Raw genomic sequence first — 5000 nt, forward strand, 5'->3', positions numbered from 1 at the left:
AAGTAGTCCTTCATGAAAGGGGCTGGAGGCTGTTTTCATTTTGACACGAGAGAGAGAGAGAGAGAGAGAGAGAGAGAGACTACCTTGCATTGTCAATTGCTAAATCTGTATATGGATAAGTAGCCTATGGTTGTCAACTTATTTCGTACGGCCATACCAGCCTGGCAACGCCTGATCTCGTCTGATCTCGGAAGCTAAGCAGGGTTGGGCCTGGTTAGTACTTGGATGGGAGACCGCCTGGGAATACCAGGTGCTGTATGCTCATTCACTTAGAAACTGAAATCTTGCAATATGCACAAGTAGTCCTTCATGAAAGGGGCTGGAAGCTGTTTTCATTTTGACACGAGAGAGAGAGAGAGAGAGAGAGACCACCTTGCATTGTCAATTGCTAAATCTGTATATGGATAAGTAGCCTATGGTTGTCAACTTATTTCGTACGGCCATACCAGCCTGGCAACGCCCGATCTCGTCTGATCTCGGAAGCTAAGCAGGGTTGGGCCTGGTTAGTACTTGGATGGGAGACCGCCTGGGAATACCAGGTGCTGTATGCTCTTTTGCTCATTCACTTAAAAACTGAAATCTTGCAATATGCACAAGTAGTCCTTCATGAAAGGGGCTGGAAGCTGTTTTCATTTTGACACGAGAGAGAGAGAGAGAGAGAGAGAGAGAGAGAGAGAGAGAGAGAGAGACTACCTTGCATTGTCAATTGCTAAATCTGTATATGGATAAGTAGCCTTTGGTTGTCAACTTATTTGGTACGGCCATACCAGCCTGGCAACGCCCGATCTCGTCTGATCTCGGAAGCTAAGCAGGGTCGGGCCTGGTTAGTACTTGGATGGGAGACCGCCTGGGAATACCAGGTGCTGTATGCTCTTTTGCTCATTCACTTAGAAACTGACATCTTGCAATATGCACAAGTAGTCCTTCATGAAAGGGGCTGGAAGCTGTTTTCATTTTGACACGAGAGAGAGAGAGAGAGAGAGAGAGAGACTACCTTGCATTGTCAATTGCTAAATCTGTATATGGATAAGTAGCCTATGGTTGTCAACTTATTTCGTACGGCCATACCAGCCTGGCAACGCCCGATCTCGTCTGATCTCGGAAGCTAAGCAGGGTCGGGCCTGGTTAGTACTTGGATGTGAGACCGCCTGGGAATACCAGGTGCTGTATGCTCTTTTGCTCATTCACTTAGAAACTGAAATCTTGCAATATGCACAAGTAGTCCTTCATGAAAGGGGCTGGAAGCTGTTTTCATTTTGACACGAGAGAGAGAGAGAGAGAGAGAGAGAGAGAGACTACCTTGCATTGTCAATTGCTAAATCTGTATATGGATAAGTAGCCTATGGTTGTCAACTTATTTCGTACGGCCATACCAGCCTGGCAACGCCCGATCTCGTCTGATCTCGGAAGCTAAGCAGGGTCGGGCCTGGTTAGTACTTGGATGGGAGACCGCCTGGGAATACCAGGTGCTGTATGCTCTTTTGCTCATTCACTTAGAAACTGACATCTTGCAATATGCACAAGTAGTCCTTCATGAAAGGGGCTGGAAGCTGTTTTCATTTTGACACGAGAGAGAGAGAGAGAGACCACCTTGCATTGTCAATTGCTAAATCTGTATATGGATAAGTAGCGTATGGTTGTCAACTTATTTCGTACGGCCATACCAGCCTGGCCACGCCCGATCTCGTCTGATCTCGGAAGCTAAGCAGGGTCGGGCCTGGTTAGTACTTGGATGGGAGACCGCCTGGGAATACCAGGTGCTGTATGCTCTTTTGCTCATTCACTTAGAAACTGACATCTTGCAATATGCACAAGTAGTCCTTCATGAAAGGGGCTGGAAGCTGTTTTCATTTTGACACGAGAGAGAGAGAGAGACCACCTTGCATTGTCAATTGCTAAATCTGTATATGGATAAGTAGCCTATGGTTGTCATCTTATTTTGTACGGCCATACCAGCCTGGCAACGCCCGATCTCGTCTGATCTCGGAAGCTAAGCAGGGTTGGGCCTGGTTAGTAATTGGATGGGAGACCGCCTGGGAATACCAGGTGCTGTATGCTCTTTTGCTCATTCACTTATAAACTGACATCTTGCAATATGCACAAGTAGTCCTTCATGAAAGGGGCTGGAAGCTGTTTTCATTTTGACACGAGAGAGAGAGAGAGAGAGAGAGAGAGAGAGAGACTACCTTGCATTGTCAATTGCTAAATCTGTATATGGATAAGTAGCCTATGGTTGTCAACTTATTTCGTACGGCCATACCAGCCTGGCAACGCCTGATCTCGTCTGATCTCGGAAGCTAAGCAGGGTTGGGCCTGGTTAGTACTTGGATGGGAGACCGCCTGGGAATACCAGGTGCTGTATGCTCATTCACTTAGAAACTGAAATCTTGCAATATGCACAAGTAGTCCTTCATGAAAGGGGCTGGAAGCTGTTTTCATTTTGACACGAGAGAGAGAGAGAGAGAGAGAGACCACCTTGCATTGTCAATTGCTAAATCTGTATATGGATAAGTAGCCTATGGTTGTCAACTTATTTCGTACGGCCATACCAGCCTGGCAACGCCCGATCTCGTCTGATCTCGGAAGCTAAGCAGGGTTGGGCCTGGTTAGTACTTGGATGGGAGACCGCCTGGGAATACCAGGTGCTGTATGCTCTTTTGCTCATTCACTTAAAAACTGAAATCTTGCAATATGCACAAGTAGTCCTTCATGAAAGGGGCTGGAAGCTGTTTTCATTTTGACACGAGAGAGAGAGAGAGAGAGAGAGAGAGAGAGAGAGAGAGAGAGAGAGAGAGAGAGAGAGAGACTACCTTGCATTGTCAATTGCTAAATCTGTATATGGATAAGTAGCCTTTGGTTGTCAACTTATTTGGTACGGCCATACCAGCCTGGCAACGCCCGATCTCGTCTGATCTCGGAAGCTAAGCAGGGTCGGGCCTGGTTAGTACTTGGATGGGAGACCGCCTGGGAATACCAGGTGCTGTATGCTCTTTTGCTCATTCACTTAGAAACTGACATCTTGCAATATGCACAAGTAGTCCTTCATGAAAGGGGCTGGAAGCTGTTTTCATTTTGACACGAGAGAGAGAGAGAGAGAGAGAGAGAGACTACCTTGCATTGTCAATTGCTAAATCTGTATATGGATAAGTAGCCTATGGTTGTCAACTTATTTCGTACGGCCATACCAGCCTGGCAACGCCCGATCTCGTCTGATCTCGGAAGCTAAGCAGGGTCGGGCCTGGTTAGTACTTGGATGTGAGACCGCCTGGGAATACCAGGTGCTGTATGCTCTTTTGCTCATTCACTTAGAAACTGAAATCTTGCAATATGCACAAGTAGTCCTTCATGAAAGGGGCTGGAAGCTGTTTTCATTTTGACACGAGAGAGAGAGAGAGAGAGAGAGAGAGAGAGACTACCTTGCATTGTCAATTGCTAAATCTGTATATGGATAAGTAGCCTATGGTTGTCAACTTATTTCGTACGGCCATACCAGCCTGGCAACGCCCGATCTCGTCTGATCTCGGAAGCTAAGCAGGGTCGGGCCTGGTTAGTACTTGGATGGGAGACCGCCTGGGAATACCAGGTGCTGTATGCTCTTTTGCTCATTCACTTAGAAACTGACATCTTGCAATATGCACAAGTAGTCCTTCATGAAAGGGGCTGGAAGCTGTTTTCATTTTGACACGAGAGAGAGAGAGAGAGACCACCTTGCATTGTCAATTGCTAAATCTGTATATGGATAAGTAGCGTATGGTTGTCAACTTATTTCGTACGGCCATACCAGCCTGGCCACGCCCGATCTCGTCTGATCTCGGAAGCTAAGCAGGGTCGGGCCTGGTTAGTACTTGGATGGGAGACCGCCTGGGAATACCAGGTGCTGTATGCTCTTTTGCTCATTCACTTAGAAACTGACATCTTGCAATATGCACAAGTAGTCCTTCATGAAAGGGGCTGGAAGCTGTTTTCATTTTGACACGAGAGAGAGAGAGAGAGAGAGAGAGAGAGACTACCTTGCATTGTCAATTGCTAAATCTGTATATGGATAAGTAGCCTATGGTTGTCAACTTATTTCGTACGGCCATACCAGCCTGGCAACGCCCGATCTCGTCTGATCTCGGAAGCTAAGCAGGGTCGGGCCTGGTTAGTACTTGGATGGGAGACCGCCTGGGAATACCAGGTGCTGTATGCTCTTTTGCTCATTCACTTAGAAACTGACATCTTGCAATATGCACAAGTAGTCCTTCATGAAAGGGGCTGGAAGCTGTTTTCATTTTGACACGAGAGAGAGAGAGAGAGAGAGAGAGAGAGAGAGAGAGACCACCTTGCATTGTCAATTGCTAAATCTGTATATGGATAAGTAGCCTATGGTTGTCAACTTATTTCGTACGGCCATACCAGCCTGGCCACGCCCGATCTCGTCTGATCTCGGAAGCTAAGCAGGGTCGGGCCTGGTTAGTACTTGGATGGGAGACCGCCTGGGAATACCAGGTGCTGTATGCTCTTTTGCTCATTCACTTAGAAACTGACATCTTGCAATATGCACAAGTAGTCCTTCATGAAAGGGGCTGGAAGCTGTTTTCATTTTGACACGAGAGAGAGAGAGAGAGAGAGAGAGAGAGACTACCTTGCATTGTCAATTGCTAAATCTGTATATGGATAAGTAGCCTATGGTTGTCAACTTATTTCGTACGGCCATACCAGCCTGGCAACGCCCGATCTCGTCTGATCTCGGAAGCTAAGCAGGGTCGGGCCTGGTTAGTACTTGGATGGGAGACCGCCTGGGAATACCAGGTGCTGTATGCTCTTTTGCTCATTCACTTAGAAACTGACATCTTGCAATATGCACAAGTAGTCCTTCATGAAAGGGGCTGGAAGCTGTTTTCATTTTGACACGAGAGAGAGAGAGAGAGAGAGAGAGAGAGAGAGAGACTACCTTGCATTGTCAATTGCTAAATCTGTATATGGATAAGTAGCCTATGGTTGTCAACTTATTTCGTACG

General features: G+C 46.9%; 14 non-coding genes and 3 pseudogenes across 14 annotated transcripts in view; all 17 read left to right on the forward strand.

Annotated features, from left to right (window-relative positions):
- The first annotated feature begins 143 nt into the window (after window positions 1–143).
- Window positions 144–262, forward strand: LOC146240711 (5S ribosomal RNA). Its single transcript, XR_014739830.1, has one exon. It is a non-coding gene; the product is annotated as a 5S ribosomal RNA (ribosomal RNA).
- A 170-nt stretch (window positions 263–432) lies between these two features.
- On the forward strand, window positions 433–551 carry LOC146240712 (5S ribosomal RNA). The gene has a single exon (XR_014736892.1). It is a non-coding gene; the product is annotated as a 5S ribosomal RNA (ribosomal RNA).
- A 202-nt stretch (window positions 552–753) lies between these two features.
- LOC146240713 (5S ribosomal RNA) lies at window positions 754–872 on the forward strand. Its single transcript, XR_014734864.1, has one exon. It is a non-coding gene; the product is annotated as a 5S ribosomal RNA (ribosomal RNA).
- A 182-nt stretch (window positions 873–1054) lies between these two features.
- LOC146240714 (5S ribosomal RNA) lies at window positions 1055–1173 on the forward strand (annotated as a pseudogene).
- Window positions 1174–1359: 186 nt separating this feature from the next.
- On the forward strand, window positions 1360–1478 carry LOC146240715 (5S ribosomal RNA). Its single transcript, XR_014736284.1, has one exon. It is a non-coding gene; the product is annotated as a 5S ribosomal RNA (ribosomal RNA).
- A 172-nt stretch (window positions 1479–1650) lies between these two features.
- LOC146240716 (5S ribosomal RNA) lies at window positions 1651–1769 on the forward strand. Its single transcript, XR_014739412.1, has one exon. It is a non-coding gene; the product is annotated as a 5S ribosomal RNA (ribosomal RNA).
- Window positions 1770–1939: 170 nt separating this feature from the next.
- Window positions 1940–2058, forward strand: LOC146240717 (5S ribosomal RNA; annotated as a pseudogene).
- Window positions 2059–2246: 188 nt separating this feature from the next.
- On the forward strand, window positions 2247–2365 carry LOC146240718 (5S ribosomal RNA). The gene has a single exon (XR_014739831.1). It is a non-coding gene; the product is annotated as a 5S ribosomal RNA (ribosomal RNA).
- Window positions 2366–2535: 170 nt separating this feature from the next.
- On the forward strand, window positions 2536–2654 carry LOC146240719 (5S ribosomal RNA). The gene has a single exon (XR_014736904.1). It is a non-coding gene; the product is annotated as a 5S ribosomal RNA (ribosomal RNA).
- A 216-nt stretch (window positions 2655–2870) lies between these two features.
- Window positions 2871–2989, forward strand: LOC146240720 (5S ribosomal RNA). Its single transcript, XR_014734865.1, has one exon. It is a non-coding gene; the product is annotated as a 5S ribosomal RNA (ribosomal RNA).
- Window positions 2990–3171: 182 nt separating this feature from the next.
- On the forward strand, window positions 3172–3290 carry LOC146240721 (5S ribosomal RNA; annotated as a pseudogene).
- Window positions 3291–3476: 186 nt separating this feature from the next.
- LOC146240722 (5S ribosomal RNA) lies at window positions 3477–3595 on the forward strand. Its single transcript, XR_014736285.1, has one exon. It is a non-coding gene; the product is annotated as a 5S ribosomal RNA (ribosomal RNA).
- A 172-nt stretch (window positions 3596–3767) lies between these two features.
- Window positions 3768–3886, forward strand: LOC146240723 (5S ribosomal RNA). Its single transcript, XR_014739413.1, has one exon. It is a non-coding gene; the product is annotated as a 5S ribosomal RNA (ribosomal RNA).
- Window positions 3887–4070: 184 nt separating this feature from the next.
- LOC146240724 (5S ribosomal RNA) lies at window positions 4071–4189 on the forward strand. The gene has a single exon (XR_014736286.1). It is a non-coding gene; the product is annotated as a 5S ribosomal RNA (ribosomal RNA).
- A 192-nt stretch (window positions 4190–4381) lies between these two features.
- Window positions 4382–4500, forward strand: LOC146240725 (5S ribosomal RNA). The gene has a single exon (XR_014739414.1). It is a non-coding gene; the product is annotated as a 5S ribosomal RNA (ribosomal RNA).
- A 184-nt stretch (window positions 4501–4684) lies between these two features.
- LOC146240726 (5S ribosomal RNA) lies at window positions 4685–4803 on the forward strand. The gene has a single exon (XR_014736287.1). It is a non-coding gene; the product is annotated as a 5S ribosomal RNA (ribosomal RNA).
- A 190-nt stretch (window positions 4804–4993) lies between these two features.
- LOC146240727 (5S ribosomal RNA) overlaps window positions 4994–5000 on the forward strand; it is a 119-nt gene continuing 112 nt past the window's right edge. The window contains exon 1 of the ribosomal RNA XR_014736288.1: window positions 4994–5000. This exon is cut by the window's right edge and continues 112 nt beyond it. This is a non-coding gene — a ribosomal RNA (5S ribosomal RNA).

This window comes from Hypomesus nipponensis, chromosome 20 (assembly GCF_054491055.1).
Source record: "Hypomesus nipponensis isolate SF chromosome 20, ASM5449105v1, whole genome shotgun sequence".
In the NCBI taxonomy this organism is placed as follows: domain Eukaryota; kingdom Metazoa; phylum Chordata; class Actinopteri; order Osmeriformes; family Osmeridae; genus Hypomesus; species Hypomesus nipponensis.